The sequence below is a fragment of the Bombina bombina genome, chromosome 12, assembly GCF_027579735.1.
Source record: "Bombina bombina isolate aBomBom1 chromosome 12, aBomBom1.pri, whole genome shotgun sequence".
Taxonomy (NCBI): Eukaryota; Metazoa; Chordata; class Amphibia; order Anura; family Bombinatoridae; genus Bombina; species Bombina bombina.
In genome coordinates this window covers 34,089,227-34,107,916 of record NC_069510.1, presented here as the reverse complement: position 1 = coordinate 34,107,916, position 18,690 = coordinate 34,089,227, and positions in this window count along the sequence as shown.

Below are 18,690 nucleotides of genomic sequence, written 5' to 3'. Positions count from 1 at the left end.
ATGGTTTTACTGTAATATGATGTATACATATGGTTTTACTGTAATATAATGTATACGTATGGTTTTACTGTAATATAATGTATACATATGGTTTTACTGTAATATGATGCATATATAGGGTTTTACTGTAATATGATGTATACGTATGGTTTTACTGTAATATAATGTATACATATGGTTTTACTGTAATATGATGTATACATATGGTTTTACTGTAACATAATATATACGCATGGTTTTACTGTAATCTGATGTATACGTATGGTTTTACTGTAACATAATGTATACGTATGGTTTTACTGTAATATAATGTATTCATATGGTTTTACTGTAACATAATATATACGCATGTTTTTTCTGTAATATGATGTATACGTATGGTTTTACTGTAATATAATGCATACATATGGTTTTACTGTAATATGATGTATACATATGGTTTTACTGTAATATAATGTATACATATGGTTTTACTGTAACATGATGTATACGTATGGTTTTACTGTAATATAATGTATACATATGGTTTTACTGTAATATGATGTATACGTATGGTTTTACTGTAATATAATGTATACATATGGTTTTACTGTAACATGATGTATACGTATGGTTTTACTGTAATATAATGTATACATATGGTTTAACTGTAACATAATGTATACATATTGTTTTACGGTAATATGATGTATACGTATGGTTTTACTGTAATATAATGTATATGTATGGTTTTACTGTAACATGAAGTATACGTATGGTTTTACTGTAATTTAATGTATACGTATGGTTTTATTGTAACAATGTATATGTATGGTTTTTCTGTAATATGATGTATACGTATGGTTTTACTGTAACATGATGTATACGTATCGTTTTACTGTAACATAATGTATACATATGGTTTTACTGTAATATGATGTATACATATGGTTTTACTGTAACTTAATGTATATGCATGGTTTTACTGTAATATTATGTATATGCATGGTTTTATTGTAACATAATATATACATATGGTTTTACTGTAATATAATGTATACGTATGGTTTTACTGTAACATAATGTATACGTTTGTTTTACTGTAATATGATATGATGTATACGTATGGTTTTACTGTAACTTAATGTGTACGTTTGTTTTACTGTAATATGATGTATAAGTATGGTTTTACTGTAACATAATGTATACATATGGTTTTACTGTAATATGATGTATACGTATGGTTTTACTGTAATATAATGTATACTTATGGTTTTACTGTAATATAATGTATACATATGGTTTTACTGTAACATAATATATACGCATGGTTTTACTGTAATATGATGTATACGTATGGTTTTACTGTAACGTAATGTTTAAATGCAGTTTTACTGTAACAATGTATACGTATGGTTTTACTGTAATATAATGTATACATATGGTATTACTGTAATATGATGTATACAGTGAATAAAAAAGAATGATTTGGTCTCTAAAAGAAGCCAAAAAATTCTGGTATTATAGGCGCTAAAAAAGCTTAAAATAGTGTGATAAATAAACTAACTTAATTAAGTGTAAATAATGTGCAAATATAAGATGCAACCAATAAATGTGATAGTGACACAAATTAAAAAGTGTGCAGACTCTGCATGAATTTAATAACAATATCTTAAATGAACATAAAAAATTAATAAAAAAGTGTTTAAAATACAAAGTGGCAAATGCGTTGATAAGACGCAGTTACAAGTGTAGTATACAATTTGCAACAGTAACTAGAAAAACAAACATCTCATATAAATCTTTCTGAAGAAATAAGAAGTCGCATAAATTCAATTGGTTGTCAGAGGGAATATCTTGTCAAGCTCGAGACAGGATTTTCAGGTCAAGCTGGAACGAGATAAGGAACCGATGAAACGGCAGAAAAGGCACCAATTAAAGGTCAACACTTTTACTTACACCGGAGTCGGGGATGGGGCAAATAGACCCCCCTTTCTGGCTAAATTTCCGAAGCTGACGGCACCCGCTTGAACACAGCGTTTGAATATGGCGATGAGGGGGAACGAGGTAATACTCCGAAATCACCTTTTGCAAGCAGGTAGCCGAAATCAGAACCTACGGAAGCCTTGGAGGACACAACACTCAGGAGGATCAGAGCAACGCGTTTCAACCCATTAAGGGTCTTTTTCAAGCTCACAAGCAATTCCAAAGTTTGCTATATATAGCCAATAAAACAATCCTATAGGCTAAAAATAATGGGTGTGAATAATTATTAACAAATAAGACACATAAAAAAACTTAATTAAGTGTAAATAATGTGCAAATATAAGATGCAACCAATAAATGTGATAGTGACACAAATTAAAAAGTGTGCAGACTCTGCATGAATTTAATAACAATATCTTAAGTGAACATAAAAAATTAATAAAAAAGTGTTTAAAATACAAAGTGGCAAATGCGTTGATCAGACGCAGTTACAAGTGTAGTATACAATTTGCAACAGTAACTAGAAAAACAAACATCTCATATAAATCTTTCTGAAGAAATAAGAAGTCGCATAAATTCAATTGGTTGTCAGAGGGAATATCTTGTCAAGCTCGAGATAGGATTTTCAGGTCAAGCTGGAACGAGATAAGGAACCGATGAAACGGCAGAAAAGGCACCAATTAAAGGTCAACACTTTTACTTACACCGGAGTCGGGGATGGGGCAAATAGACCCCTCTTTCTGGCTCAATTTCCGAAGCTGACGGCACCCGCTTGAACACAGCGTTTGAATATGGCGATGAGGGGGAACGAGGTAATACTCCGAAATCACCTTTTGCAAGCAGGTAACCGAAATCAGAACCTACGGAAGCCTTGGAGGACACAACACTCAGGAGGAACAGAGCAACGCGTTTCAACCCATTAAGGGTCTTTTTCAAGCTCACAATCAATTCCAAAGTTTGCTATATATAGCCAATAAAACAATCCTATAGGCTAAAAATAATGGGTGTGAATAATTATTAACAAATAAGACACATAAAAAAACTTAATTAAGTGTAAATAATGTGCAAATATAAGATGCAACCAATAAATGTGATAGTGACACAAATTAAAAAGTGTGCAGACTCTGCATGAATTTAATAACAATATCTTAAGTGAACATAAAAAATTAATAAAAAAAGTGTTTAAAATACAAAGTGGCAAATGCGTTGATCAGACGCAGTTACAAGTGTAGTATACAATTTGCAACAGTAACTAGAAAAACAAACATCTCATATAAATCTTTCTGAAGAAATAAGAAGTCGCATAAATTCAATTGGTTGTCAGAGGGAATATCTTGTCAAGCTCGAGATAGGATTTTTAGGTCAAGCTGGAACGAGATAAGGAACCGATGAAACGGCAGAAAAGGCACCAATTAAAGGTCAACACTTTTACTTACACCGGAGTCGGGGATGCGGCGAATACACCCCTCTTTCTGGCTCAATTTCCGAAGCTGACGGCACCCACTTGAACACAGCGTTTGAATATGGCGATGAGGGGGAACGAGGTAATACTCCGAAATCACCTTTTGAAAGCAAGTAGCCGAAATCAGAACCTACGGAAGCCTTGGAGGACACAACACTCAGGAGGAACAGAGCAACGCGTTTCAACACGCTAAGGGTCTTTTTCAAGCTCACAATCAATTCCAAAGTTTGCTATATATATCCAATAAAACAATCCTATAAAGGCTAAAAATAATGGGTGTGAATAATTATTAACAAATAAGACACATAAAAAAACGGAACAACCTCATGAACATTAATATTGGAAATACTATGCCGCAATATGTACTATATGATAACAGACACTTGAAGGGATATTTTACAAAAGTCAGCTTATGCAAATCTTTTAATACCTACTGCTAGCTCAAATTTATTAAATCTATGCAGATCTTCTGAAGCAAATTTTATTGGGCAAATTATATAAGCAAAAAATTTAAACTTTAAAAATGTATATGTATAATAAAAAAAATATTTTAAAAAAGATATATACGTAGGTAATAAAAATTAGATTAAAAATAGATTTCATTTATTAAAACAAACATATTTATAATATGACTCATATATAGGCTAATCTATGACCACTGAAATACCAATAGACATAAAAGTAATGCTAATTAATATGAACTAAAATTAATCTTAAAATATATCTAGAGTTAATCATTCAAATAGCAACCAATGTCGAAACCCACATTTAAACCATGGGGTTGTAATGTGTTCAAATCAAAGATCCATTTACTCTCCCTTTTTAAAAGATCATTTTGAATATTCCCTCCCCTCCATTTTCTTTTAACCTTTTCTATTCCTAAAAAAGAGAAATTATCCAAATTGCCTTTATTACATTAACCAAAGTGTTTTGCAATGGGAAGGTCCTTATTTCTCTTGTGGTTAAAATTTTCTATAGACCACATATGTTCCCTAATGCGGGTACGTAAGGGTCTTGAAGTCTCTCCAGTATACTGTAACCCACATTTGCACTGAATAATATAAATTATACAGATATCTGAACATCTGGTTAGCTCTTTAATTTTGTATGTTTTCCCTGTCACATTTGATTTAAACTCTTTGCTTTTAATTGAATGTTAACAAGATTTACAAGTGAGACATGGATAGAAACCTTGTATATGATTACCCCTAATGTCAGGTTGATTACATTTTAATTTGTTTATAATTTTCTTTTTGTTCTCTGTGGGTGCCAAAATAGATTTTAAATTTCGGGCTCTTTATATACTACTTGTGGTTTTGACAGTAGGATAGGTCCTAATATTTCATCATTTTTTAACAATTTCCAATGCTTATTAAGAATTCTTTCAATCAAGAATTTATTTTGGCTATAATTTGTAATAAATGGGATGAATGTACACTCCTTTTTGTCTACATCTATTTGAGATGTCATAGTGGTCTTTTTACCTTTAGTAACCAACAGGGAGTTTCTATCTACCGATCTAACTTCTTTTAATGTTTTATCAATATCAAATTCATTATAGCCCCTGGTTAGAAATTTTTGTTTAAGTAATTCTGACTGATTATCAAAATCTATTACATTTGTACAGTTTTTGCGAATATGCAAAAACTGACCTTTGGGAATATTCCCTATCCATTTTCTATGATGGCAACTTGTAAAATTTATATAGCTGTTAGCGTCAACTTGTTTAAAGAAGGTTCTAGCATTGAGTTTATCATCTTTTACAAAAATTTCTAAATCTAAAAAATTAATAGTGGATCTATCACTTACACATGTGAATTTAAGATTAACTTGATTGATATTCATATCTTTTAAAAATTCTTCAAAGGATACACTACTACCCTGCCAAATGATTATAATATCATCAATATATCTTCTATAGGACACCAGGCTTGCTCCAAGAGGGTATTTTTGTAAAAAATGATGTTCCCAATAACCCATAAATAAATTGGCATAACTTGGAGCAAACCTGGTGCCCATAGCAGTCCTTCTCTCTCAATGACCATTGTAAAAGAAAAAATTATGAGTTCAAATAAATTTAATAGCTTCCAAGATGAAGTACTTCTGTTCATATTTTAACAATTCATCCTGTTCTAGATAAAAATTAATTCACATAACCATTATGATACTAATTCTTATAGATTACAAAATGGGCGTGGTTTTAAAAATCAACAATATGAAAAAGTCTAGGGGTGGTGTGAGTGCTAGCTACGTGGTATGTGCTTAAATCCCTGTGCAATCTCGTATAATCTCCAAATACAGACTAATAAAAGAAGAATTAAATATGGGTGGGATAAGCGCTCTGGAAGGAGCTAACCAATCTTTTATAGTAGGTGAATAAAGTAATGTTATGAATATCTTATATATATATATAATATCAAAGTATGAGCTAATAATAGATGGATGTTTAAAAAGGTAAATTTATTTTATGGTATATATCAGCAGTATGTAAACAAAAATATCAAACAGTTAATATCAAACAGTTAATAATATCAAACAGTTAATAATATTAATATACAATGCCGGCATCAGTAAAGGATGGTTAAAATAAATAGACAAAAAATTAGTTTTTAAAAACTGGAGGTCAAAGTTGTTACAATAATGTGATTACCCAGTGTATAGATATAAAACAGTTGGCGGCTAAATAGCAGATAGATAATTCAACCTAGCCTGAAATTAATGCAATGAATAAAAATGCAATACGTATTAAAGGGACAGTCTAGGCCAAAATAAACTTTCATGATTCAGATAGAGCATGTAATTTTAAACAATTTTCCAATTTACTTTTATCACCAATTTTGCTTTGTTCTCTTGGTATTCTTAGTTGAAATCTTAACCTAGGAGGTTCATATGCTAATTTCTTAGACCTTGAAGCCCACCTCTTTGGGATTGCATTTTAACAGTTTTTCACCACTAGAGGGTGTTAGTTCACATATTTCATATAGATAACACTGTGCTCGTGCACGTGAAGTAATCTGGGAGCAGGCACTGATTGGCTAGACTGCAAGTCTGTCAAAAGAACTGAAAAAAGGGGCACTTTTTTCAGAGGCTTATATACAAGATAATCACAGAGGTTAAAAGTATATTATTATAACTGTGTTGGTTATGCAAAACTGGGAAATGGGTAATAAAGGGATTATCTATCTTTTAAAACAATAAAAATTCTGGTGTAGACTGTCCCTTTAAGTTATAATGCTTACGTGAGGAGCAAATAGCACATGTGTAAAATAACAGACTGATAATGCAAACAATCCTAAAAGCCGGGACAGACAAAGTACAAACCCAGTATTATGTCCGTTAGAGGTAGTTGTAACTGAGATCCGTGAATTGTGACGTCACGTCACCTGACTTGTGGAAATGGTCCAATAGTATCAAGCAGACTGGATTCAATGTTATTTTGAAAAAAAAATATATACCGGTAAAAATAAACTTTGTGTCAGTCTGTTAATATTAATGTAGTAGTGCCAGAAATACTTTCAAATAGCAGATCACTTTCCTCAAATCTTTTATAAAGGTCGATCTGTCAGCTGTTCGTAACAGCGTTATATATATATACCATATTTATGGTATAAACAGTGGCCCGTCTTTTACATGTAGAAGCCTCCGGGCAATGTTTTATCCCCTGTAGAATAGTTCATGCAGGAATTTTTGCAGCAGATGATAGTTTTGCAGTTAAAGCAAAGTGCGGGATGCAGGCACACAGGAATTATTCATATTTCTAGCTCAGAGTATGTTTGAGAGGTAGAGATGAACCTGTTGTAAGTGCCGCTGTATGCTGGTAAGGAGGAAGATTAGTTGCTATAGCTAGCATGTGAGTGCATTGTGTATTATCATTTTTGAAAAATTAGGACTGTTAAAACTAGAACTAAAAATGGCCACAGTCAACCATTCAAATGTTGTATGTGGCCCCCTGGACAGCTGAGCAGAAAACAGACATCAGTCATTTGTTATTGAAAAATTAGTTCCACACTTCTCATTAATTAATGGAAAATGTAAATTTATATAAATCTAAATTTTCATCAGATCAAAGGCACAATCGTTTAAAATCTTATACCATTTTTCAAGAAGTTCAGTGTCCTCCTTGAAAGAACAATGTTTGAGGACACGTAAGCCCCTGGGGATCTGTTTTATTTCCAGATATTTTTCTAGAGTAGTAAGATCCCACCAGTGACGGTGTTCCTTAAGTATTTCATCCTCCAAGGCATGGAAAAGATCCTTCATAGATTTAACTGCACTAGGGTCTGATTCCATGATGTTGGAGCATGATTGGCCTAGTAAATTAAAAGTAGATCTCTTTTTGTTTCTTTCTTCTCTAGATTGCATATTGATAACTATAACCTGTATTGTTGTAAATAAATGAGTTGATCAATACGTTTGTGTCGATATATAAGCAATACAGTGTATAAAAAAAGATCTATAGTAGGACACTAATGGAACAAAACACTCTGAAATAGATCAATATGTGTCAATACCTAGACAGTAGGCTAAGTAAAACAGTAAAATGAAACGTTAGCAGTGCAAAAATCTCTATGTTAGAAAGTGTAAAAATAGATCGTGGAAGTAAACGAGGAAGGGATTAAGGTGCTAGTGTAATGTAGCCAGTGATAGAAGATGTTATGGGGAATAGTAAAACGTGGCGAATGCCAAATGGATTGAAAAATAAATAAAAAGGGTAGGCTGCACTACTAGGAGTGATCTGAATACAAAATGAGAAAAACCATAAAAAAAATGGTGATAGAGTGCGCCTCAACAATTCCAATGAAGATTAGTACCAAGGTGAAAAAACTTTTGATCCTAACTCTATATTAAACTCTATCAGCCAATCAGATTTTTCTACCTTAATTCCGATTGGCTGATAGAATTCTATCAGCCAATCGGAATTCGACGGATGCCATCTTAGATGATGTCATTTAAAGGTACCTCATTCGTCGGGAAGTCGTCGTGCCGGATGGATGCTCCGCGGCGGAGGAGCGAAGAAAGAAGATTGAAGATGCCGCTTTGCTTGAAGACATTGCCGGATGGAAGAAGACTCTCTGCCGCTTGCTTGAAGACATCGCCCGGATGGAAGAAGACTTCTTTGCCGCTTGATTGAAGACATCGCCGGGATGGAAGAAGACTTCACTGCCGCTTCATTGGACATCGCCCGGATCGGATGAAGAGTTCGGCCCGGCTGGGTGAAGACAAGGTAGGGAGATCTTCAGGGGGGTAGTGTTAGGTTTTTTTAAGGGGGGTTTGGGTGGGTTTAGAATAGGGGTATGTCGGTGGTGGGTCGTAATGTTGGGGGGTGGTATTGTGTTTTTCTTTTACAGCCAAAAGAGCAGAATTCTTTGGGGCATGCCCCGCAAAAGGCCCTTTTAAGGGCTGGTAAGGTAAAAGAGCTTTGAACTTTTTTAATTTAGAATAGGGCAGGGAAATTTTTTTATTTTGGGGGGCTTTATTATTTTATTAGGGGGCTTAGAATAGGTGTAATTAGCTTAACAATCTTGTAATATTTTTTTATAATTTAGTGTTTGGGTTTTTTTGTAATTTAGTTTAGATTATTTTATTGTATTTTAGTTTAGATATTTGTATTTAATTTATTGATAGTGTAGGTGTATTTGTAACTTAGGTTAGGATTTATTTTACAGGTAAATTTAATTTTAACTATGTATGTAACTATTAAATAGTTATTAACTATTTAATAGCTATTGTACCTAGTTAAAATAAATACCAAGTTACCTGTAAAATAAATATAAACCCTAAAATAGCTGCAATGTAATTATTAATTACATTGTAGCTATCTTAGGGTTTATTTTATAGGTAAGTATTTAGATTTAAATAGGAATATTTTAATTAATAATATTAATATTAATTAGATCTATTTTAATAAGAATTTAGTAAGGGGTGTTAGAGTTAGATAGGGTTATTATACTTTATATATATATATATATATATATATATATATATATATATATATATATATATATATATATATATTATAATAACGATATTAACTATATTAACCCTAATATAATTAGGGTTAATATAGTTATAATATATAATATAATAACTATAGTAATTATATTAACCCTAATATAATTAGGGTTAATATAGTTAATATAGCTGGCGGTGGTGTAGGGGGATTAAATTAGGGGTTAATATTTTTAAAATAGATGGCGGCGGGGTAGGTGCTCACTTTAGGGGGTAGGTAAGATATATGGTGGCGGGGTAGGGGGCTCAGTTTAGGGGGTAGGTAAGGTAGATGGCGGCGGTGTAAGGGACTCACATTAGGGGACTCACATTAGGGGGTATGTAATGTAGCTTGCGACGGTGTAGGGGGATCACATTAGGTGTTAATACTTTTAATGTAGGTGGCGGCGGGGTCCGTGTGCGGCGGTTTAGGGGTTAATAACTTTATTAGGGATTGCGGCGGGGGATCGCGGTTGACAGGTAGATAGACATTGCGCATGCGTTAGGTGTTAGGTATTATTTAGCAGGTAGTTTTAGGGAGTTACGGGGCTCCAATGGACAGTGTAAGGCTTACTACGGCTGCATTTTGTGGCGAGGTGAAAATGGAGTAAGATTTCTCCATTTTCGCCACGTAAGTCCTTACGCTGTATGTTGGATACCAAACTGCGCTGGTTTGGTCTATCTGCCTATGGCCCAAAAAACTAAGGGCGACGGCAGAAATATACGAGCGTAACTTCTAGGTTACGCCGTATAAAGGATACCAAACCAGCGCAAATTTCGGCATCGCCGGCTTTTGCAGGCGACGCTGCATATCGGATCGGGCCCCAGATTTCATATTTATAAATGATAATAATGGTATTTTCCAACTTATGATCCTGAAGTGAAATAATAAAAACACTTGTTAGCATGGCATTTTTTTATGTGTTTAATATTTTTATTGAATGCAAAATTAACCAGAAGATCACAAGATGATGCACATAATAAACACATAATAAAAGTTACTAATACAGCTGTGCATACTATACTCAGTAACATCCCTCTGTCTACATAAGACCATCATTAATGTATGTACAGTTGTGCTCATGATTTTACATACCCTGGCAGAATTTAGGATTTCTTGGCCATTTTTCAGAGAATATGAATGATAACACAAAAACTTTTCTTTCACTCATGGTTAGTGTTTGGCTGAAGCCATTTATTATCAATCAACTGTGTTTACTCTTTTTAAATCATAATGACAACAGAAACTACCCAAATGACCCTGATCAAAAGTTTACATATCCTTGTGATTTTGGCCTGATAAAATGCACACAAGTTGACACAAAGGGGTTCGAATGGCTATTAAAGGTAACCATCCTCAAAATGACAGTGGCTAACCTTGTCACTAAACTTGTCAATCAAGTAAAGACTAGCTCCATCATACTGGCATTGAAAAACAATTGCAGCAAGGCGTTAATCTGTACTTAAAATGTTAACACTCAGCTAATATATTAACCCTTTAATGACCAGAGCACTTTTCCATTTTCTGACCATTTGGGACCAAGGCTATTTTTAAATTTTTGCTGTGTTTGTGTTTAGCTGTAATTTTCCTCTTACTCATTTACTGTACCCACACATATTATATACCGTTTTTCTCGCCATTAAATGGACTTTCTAAAGATACCATTATTTTCATCATATCTTATAATTTACTATAAAAATTTTTATAAAATATGAGGAAAAAATGGAAAAAAACACACTTTTTCTAACTTTGGCCCCCAAAATCTGTTACACATCTACAACCACCAAAAAACACTGTGCTAAAAAGTTTCTAAATTTTGTCCTGAGTTTAGAAATACCCAATGTTTACATGTTCTTTGCTTTTTTTGTAAGTTATAGGGCAATAAGTACAAGTAGCACTTTGCTATTTCCAAACCATTATTTTTTCAAAACTAGCGCTAGTTACATTAGAACACTAATATCTTTAGGAATCTCTGAATATCCATTAACATGTAAATATTTTTTTTTAGAAGACATCCCAAAGTATTGATCTAGGCCCATTTTGGTATATTTCATGCCACCATTTCACCGTCAAATGCGATCAAATAAAAAAAATTGTTCACTTTTTCACAAATTTTTTCACAAACTTTTGGTTTCTCACTGAAATTATTTACAAACAGCTTGTGCAATTATGGCATAAATGGTTGTAAATTCTTCTCTGGGATCCCCTTTGTTCAGAAATAGCAGACATATATGGCTTTGGCGTTGCTTTTTGGTAATTAGAAGGCTGCTAAATGCCACTGCTCACCACACGTGTATTATGCCCAGCAGTGAAGGGGTTAATTAGGGAGCATGTAGGGAGCTTTTTGGGATAATTGTAGCTTTAGTGTAGTGTAGTAGACAACCCAAAGTATTGATCTAGGCCCATTTTGGTATATTTCATGCCACCATTTCACCGTAAATGCGATTAAATAAAAAAAAAAAACGTTAAATTTTTCACAATTTTAGGTTTCTCACTGAAATCATTTACAAACAGCTTGTGCAATTATGGCACCAATGGTTGTAAATGCTTCTCTGGGATCCCCTTTGTTCAGAAATAGCAGACATATATGGCTTTGGCGTTGCTTTTTGGTAATTAGAAGGCCACTAAATGCCGATGCACATCACACGTGTATTATGGCTAGCAGTGAAGGGGTTAATTATGTAGCTTGTAGGGAGCTTGCAGGGTTAATTTTAGCTTTAGTGTAGAGCTCAGCCTCCCACCTGAAACATCAGATCCCCTGATCCCCCCCAAACAGCTCCCCCACCCCACAATTGTCCCCGCCATCTTAAGTACTGGCAGAAACTCTGCCAGTACTAAAATAAAAGGCATATTTGTTTTTTTTTTAGGTTTTTTTTATATAGCATATTTACATATGCTGCTTTGTAGTATCCCCCTTAGCCCCCAACCTCACTGATCCCACACCAAGCAGCTCTCTAACCCTCCCCCTCTGCCTTAGCAGGCGCCATCTTGGGTACTGGCAGCTGTCTGGCAGTACCCAGTTTAGTAAAAAAAGGAATCTTTTTTTTTTTTAAAAATCCCCTTTTCTGTAGTGTAGCTTCCCCCCCCCCCACCACCAACCTCTCACCAGTTGCAGATCACTTAGAAACTTTATATAACATATGTAATTTTCTTATTTATTATAGCTTTTTTGTGATTTTTTTTCTGTAGTGTATCGGTTCCCTCCCGCTCCCGCCCCGTGCACGCGCCCGCCCGCCGCCCCCGTGCACACGCGCGCTCCCATGCGCGCCCCCGTCGGTCCCGCCCCCGATCCCGCCCCCCTGCACATTACACGGCGCATCGATGGCCGCCCACCCGCCTCCCAAGTCCGCTCCCACCCACCCACCAACGATACCGGCCATCGATGTCCGGTGTAGAGAGGGCCACAAAGTGGCTCTCTCTGCATCGGATGGCCATTTAAGGTTATTGCAGGATGCCTCCATATCGAGGCATCACTGCAATAACCGGAAAGCAGCTGGAAGCGAGCAGGATCGCTTCCAGCTGCTTTCCACACCGAGGACGTGCAGGGTACGTCCTCAGGCGTTAACTGCCTTTTTTTTATTAAGGGGTTAATTTCATTAAGGGGTTAATTGATTGCAAGACTAGAGAAAAGTCTAAGTACAAGGTGTTTTATATCCCTTTAAAGTTCAGGTCAGTGAAGATAAAACCAAATAAATATAGAAATAAAGGCTCTGTTTTAGTAAAACATATTCTAAGTGTGTTCGAATCTAATTATAAACCAACAGTAACTTAAAATCAGTAGCAAATTTAGTTTGATGAAAATGTATGCTAAGTAGCATGGCTGGTATTTTTTTTATCAAAGGTTAGTGTAGAGCCCTTCATGGGCTTGGAGCAGCTTTAATGGTTAAGGCACAGTAGGATGGAAAGTGTAATATAAATTGCAAACATGTTTGTTGTTTATGGGGTTGGTTTTGAGTTACATATATTAGGTCTTTGTATGAAGTCCTAGGACTCTTTGCAGCTGTGCTGGCCGAAGATTCTTGCTTGCCTCTCCCTCTTTTCCCTTTATAGTTGAATTGCAGAGTTGAGGTTTATGGCTCCCATATGGGTCGTCGTAGCTAATACGGTTGGGGAAGGGTTACTTGAGCTAGCCTTGTGTAAGTCTGTGTTTTTAATTTTAGTTCTTCCCCTGGTGGTAGCTGGTTTGTGTGGCTTAGTTTATCTTAGTCCCTTTATGGGCTGGATATTGTTACACTCTGGTGGTGGGAGGCCTTGGCCTCTTTTTCCATCTTTGGCAAATAAATGGGGTGGAGTGATTGCCATGCCGACAAGAAGGTCCTAATACCGTCGGTGTGTGCCTAGGGTGTCCTCAGGGAGGTGAGTCATAAGAACTCCATGCTTCCCATTGATATTGCCTTGGGTGGAGCGTTGGGGACACTGCTGCAGATTCTCCATGTTTAACCCCTGCCAGGATGTTAAACACAGTAAAAGACATACATCTGGCGAGCACTCTTGTAGCAGTTATTAAGGATACTGTTGACAATTAGGGCAAATCTAATTGGCTCGCTAATTGTATCCTTAGGTGGCAAACGATGAATAGATAAGGAATTTGTATGCAGGTATCTTCTTTCAATAACAGCACAGAGATGCAGACACAGGAGTTTGAATGTGTCCTTAGCACTCTATGGGTAACATAGTTACAAACACAGCTGCCATATTGTGCTCAAGATACATGTACGTTCCTGAGCTTCCTAAGTATACTCTCATGGAAAGAAATCAGGACTAGTACGATATTTAGACTAAGTGGGACTATGGGACCCAGGTTGCCATTGAGTTGTGAATAGCTCTGTATATTATGTTCATCACATTTGTAAGCCCCCAATTAGCCACTGTTATTAGGGGTGGCACATGGGGAGAGCATATTCTTGCTTATAGAGTTTTTTGTTGTTTTCTTTTTAATAAGAAACATTAGTCTTATATGGGTTTTATCAGCTGGTTATAATTATGCCACCATGTAAAATGTTTAGTCTACTGCCAGTAGGCAGCTCAATGCTGTGTGCAGATATTTTGGTTACTCACAGAGTAAAATGCTCTGTGAGTAACCATCCCTACTTAGCCACATCTCTAGACTCTGATCCTAGAGATAGGTAGTAAAAGAACCATAAAATCAACCCAATCCAACATAGAGGAACATGATGTGACCTCTTTTTGGAAATAGAACAATCTTTTGACCTTCAAGATGGCATGTGCTGAACAATTTCTGAACCTATTGTACATCAAGTTTAGAGGATTAAAAACAAAACTCAATCTCTTCTATTTATGCTTATACAATTATGGCCAGCATCTACCAAATAGATCTCACTAACCTTTTCAAATATTATGATACACTTTTGCTCGAAACTGTAAGAGGTTCTCATATAAAATACTCTATGCACATTCTATATTTCTGTATACATAGCCAAAATTAGAATTTGGCATTTGAAATGATAGAATTTTGCAAATGTGGCAGTTGTCGTCTATGTCCTGCAGCAAAAATGTTAATCATAAACCACATACTTTAGTGTAAACAATTTAATTGTGAACAAAAAATCTCCGTCAGCAGTGACGTGCAGACAATACTTCAGTAAGATACTTGTATTCATTACGTTTTTTTTTCCTAAGGGGACATTCTAAAGCAAACCTGACATTCTCTAAATTGTTAAAGCATCATTTTTGCTGATCCTAGACAACTGTGTATTTAAACTCTGCATCGCAGCCCCCAAGCAAGACATAGCAGATAAAAAATCAGCAGTCTCACATAGCCGCTAGGCACCAAGCATTTTCTATTTACAAAACACAAACTGGGCTCAGCACTGAATATTATCTTTTTAAAAATTCCCTAAAGTAGGGGGGTGCATGTAGAAGGGGGTTAATGCTTACCCCTATAACCTGCAAAAGTCCAAGGAAGATGATGCTGTTTAGACAATGGGGCCTAGTTATCAAGCCGTCAACCTCAAATACGCTGCGTATTCCGCAGCGTATTTGTGGCGAGGCTGATTCGCCTTAGTTATCAAAGGCTCGAGACCGGCAAAAGTAGAATTTTGTGACGTAAACTTCGATCCGCCGGACTCAGTCCGACACAGATCGATTCTTACGTCACTCCAGATGTTCCGCACACAAGTGCGGCACAATCTCACTACTTTTGCTAGTTATCAAAAAACTAGCAGGTACGCTCGGCACTTTTACGGCCCAGCGTACCTGGTTTTCAAAGCGCCAGCCTGGAGGCGGCGGATCCCATAGGAATCAATGGGAGTCTGACCATAGCGAAAGTACAAGTTCGCTGCTGCCAGACATCCCATTCATTCCTATGGGAGCTGTCTACACCTAACACCCTAACATGTACCCCGAGTCTAAACACCGCTAATCTGACCCCCCCTACACCGCCGCAACTACATAAAGTTATTACCCCCTAAACCGCCGCTCCCGGAGCCCACCGCAACTATAATAAATGTATTAACCCCTAAACCGCCGCTCCCTGAACCCGCCGCAACCTATATTAAATGTATTAACCCCTATCCTGCCCCCCTACACCGTCGCCACCTATAATAAATTTATTAACCCCTATCCTGCCCCCCACTACGCCGCCACCACTGTAATAAAATGATTAACCCCTAAACCTAAGTCTAACACTAACCCTAACGCCCCCCTAACTTAAATATTAATTAAATAAATCTAAATAAATTAACTCTTATTAACTAAATGAATCCTATTTAAAACTAAATACTTACCTTTAAAATAAACCCTAATATAGCTACAATATAAATAATAATTATATTGTAGCTATCTTAGGATTTATTTTTATTTTACAGGTAACTTTGTATTTATTTTAGCTAGTTAGAATAGTTATTAAATAGTTATTAACTATTTAATAACTACCTAGCTAAAATAATTACAAAATTACCTGTAAAATAAATCCTAACCTAAGTTACAATTAAACCTAATACTACACTATCATTAAATTAACTAAATAAACTACCTACAAATAACTACAATTAAATACAATTACATAAACTAACTAAAGTACAAAAAATAAAAAAGCTAAGTTACAAAAAATAAAAAATTAAGTTACAAACATGTTAAAAATATTACAACAATTTTAAGCTACTTACACCTAATCTAAGCCCCCTAATAAAATAACAAACCCCCCCAAAATAAAAAAAATCCCTACCCTATTCTAAATTAAATAAATTTCAAAGCTCTTTTACCTTACCAGCCCTTAAAAGGGCCATTTGTGGGGGCATGCCCCAAAAAGTTCAGCTCTTTTGCCTGTAAAAGAAAAATACAACCCCCCCCAACATTAAAACCCACCACCCACATACCCCTAATCTAACCCAAACCCCCCTTACAAAAACCTAACACTAATCCCCTGAAGATCATCCTACCTTGAGTCGTCTTCACTCAGCCGAGCCACCGATGGAACTGAAGAGGACATCCGGAGCGGAAGAAGTTAATCCTCCAAGCGGCGCTGAAGAAATCTTCCATCCGATGAAGTCATCATCCATGCGGCGCTGAAGAAGTCTTCGATCCGGCCGATGTCATCTTCAAAGAGGCGCTGAAGAGGTCTTCTATCCGGGCGAAGTCATCTTCCAAGCCGGGTCTTGAATCTTCCTTCCGCCGACGCGGAACCACCTTCTTCACCGACGGACTACGACGAATGACGGCTCCTTTAAGGGACGTCATCCAAGATGGCGTCCCCTCAATTCCGATTGGCTGATAGGATTCTATCAGCCAATCGGAATTAAGGTAGGAAAAATCTGATTGGCTGATGGAATCAGCCAATCAGATTGAGCTCGCATTCTATTGGCTGTTCCGATCAGCCAATAGAATGCGAGCTCAATCTGATTGGCTGATTGGATCAGCCAATCGGATTGAACTTGAATCTGATTGGCTGATTCCATCAGCCAATCAGATTTTCCTACCTTAATTCCGATTGGCTGATAGAATCCTATCAGCCAATCGGAATTGAGGGGACGCCATCTTGGATGACGTCCCTTAAAGGAGCCGTCATTCGTCGTAGTCCGTCGGTGAAGAAGGTGGTTCCGCGTCGGCGGAAGGAAGATTCAAGACCCGGCTTGGAAGATGACTTCGCCCGGATAGAAGACCTCTTCAGCGCCTCTTTGAAGATGACATCGGCCGGATCGAAGACTTCTTCAGCGCCACATGGATGATGACTTCATCGGATGGAAGATTTCTTCAGCGCCGCTTGGAGGATTAACTTCTTCCGCTCCGGATGTCCTCTTCAGTTCCATCGGTGGCTCGGCTGAGTGAAGACGACTCAAGGTAGGATGATCTTCAGGGGATTAGTCTTAGGTTTTTGTAAGGGGGGTTTGGGTTAGATTAGGGGTATGTGGGTGGTGGGTTTTAATGTTGGGGGGGGGTTGTATTTTTCTTTTACAGGCAAAAGAGCTGAACTTTTTGGGGCATGCCCCCACAAATGGCCCTTTTAAGGGCTGGTAAGGTAAAAGAGCTTTGAAATTTATTTAATTTAGAATAGGGTAGGGATTTTTTTTATTTTGGGGGGGTTTGTTATTTTATTAGGGGGCTTAGATTAGGTGTAAGTAGCTTAAAATTGTTGTAATATTTTTAACATGTTTGTAACTTAATTTTTTATTTTTTGTAACTTAGCTTTTTTTATTTTTTGTACTTTAGTTAGTTTATGTAATTGTATTTAATTGTAGTTATTTGTAGGTAGTTTATTTAATTAATTTAATGATAGTGTAGTATTAGGTTTAATTGTAACTTAGGTTAGGATTTATTTTACAGGTAATTTTGTATTTCTTTTAGCTAGGTAGTTATTAAATAGTTAATAACTATTTAATAACTATTCTAACTAGCTAAAATAAATACAAAGATACCTGTAAAATAAATATAAATCCTAAGATAGCTATAATATAATTATTAATTACATTGTAGCTATCTTAGGGTTTATTTTACAGGTAAGTATTTATTTTTAAATAGGAATAATTTATTAAAGTATAGTGTAGTGTTAGGTGTAATTGTAACTTAGGTTAGGATTTATTTCACAGGTACATTTCTCTTTATTTTAGCTAGGTAAGCTATTAAATAGTTAATAACTATTTAATAGCTATTGTACCTGGTTAAAATAAATTGAAAGTTACCTGTAAAATAAATATAAATCCTAAGATAGCTACAATATAAATATTATTTATATTGTAGCTATATTAGGGTTTATTTTAAAGGTAAGTATTTAGTTTTAAATAGGATTCATTTAGTTAATAAGAGTTAATTTATTTAG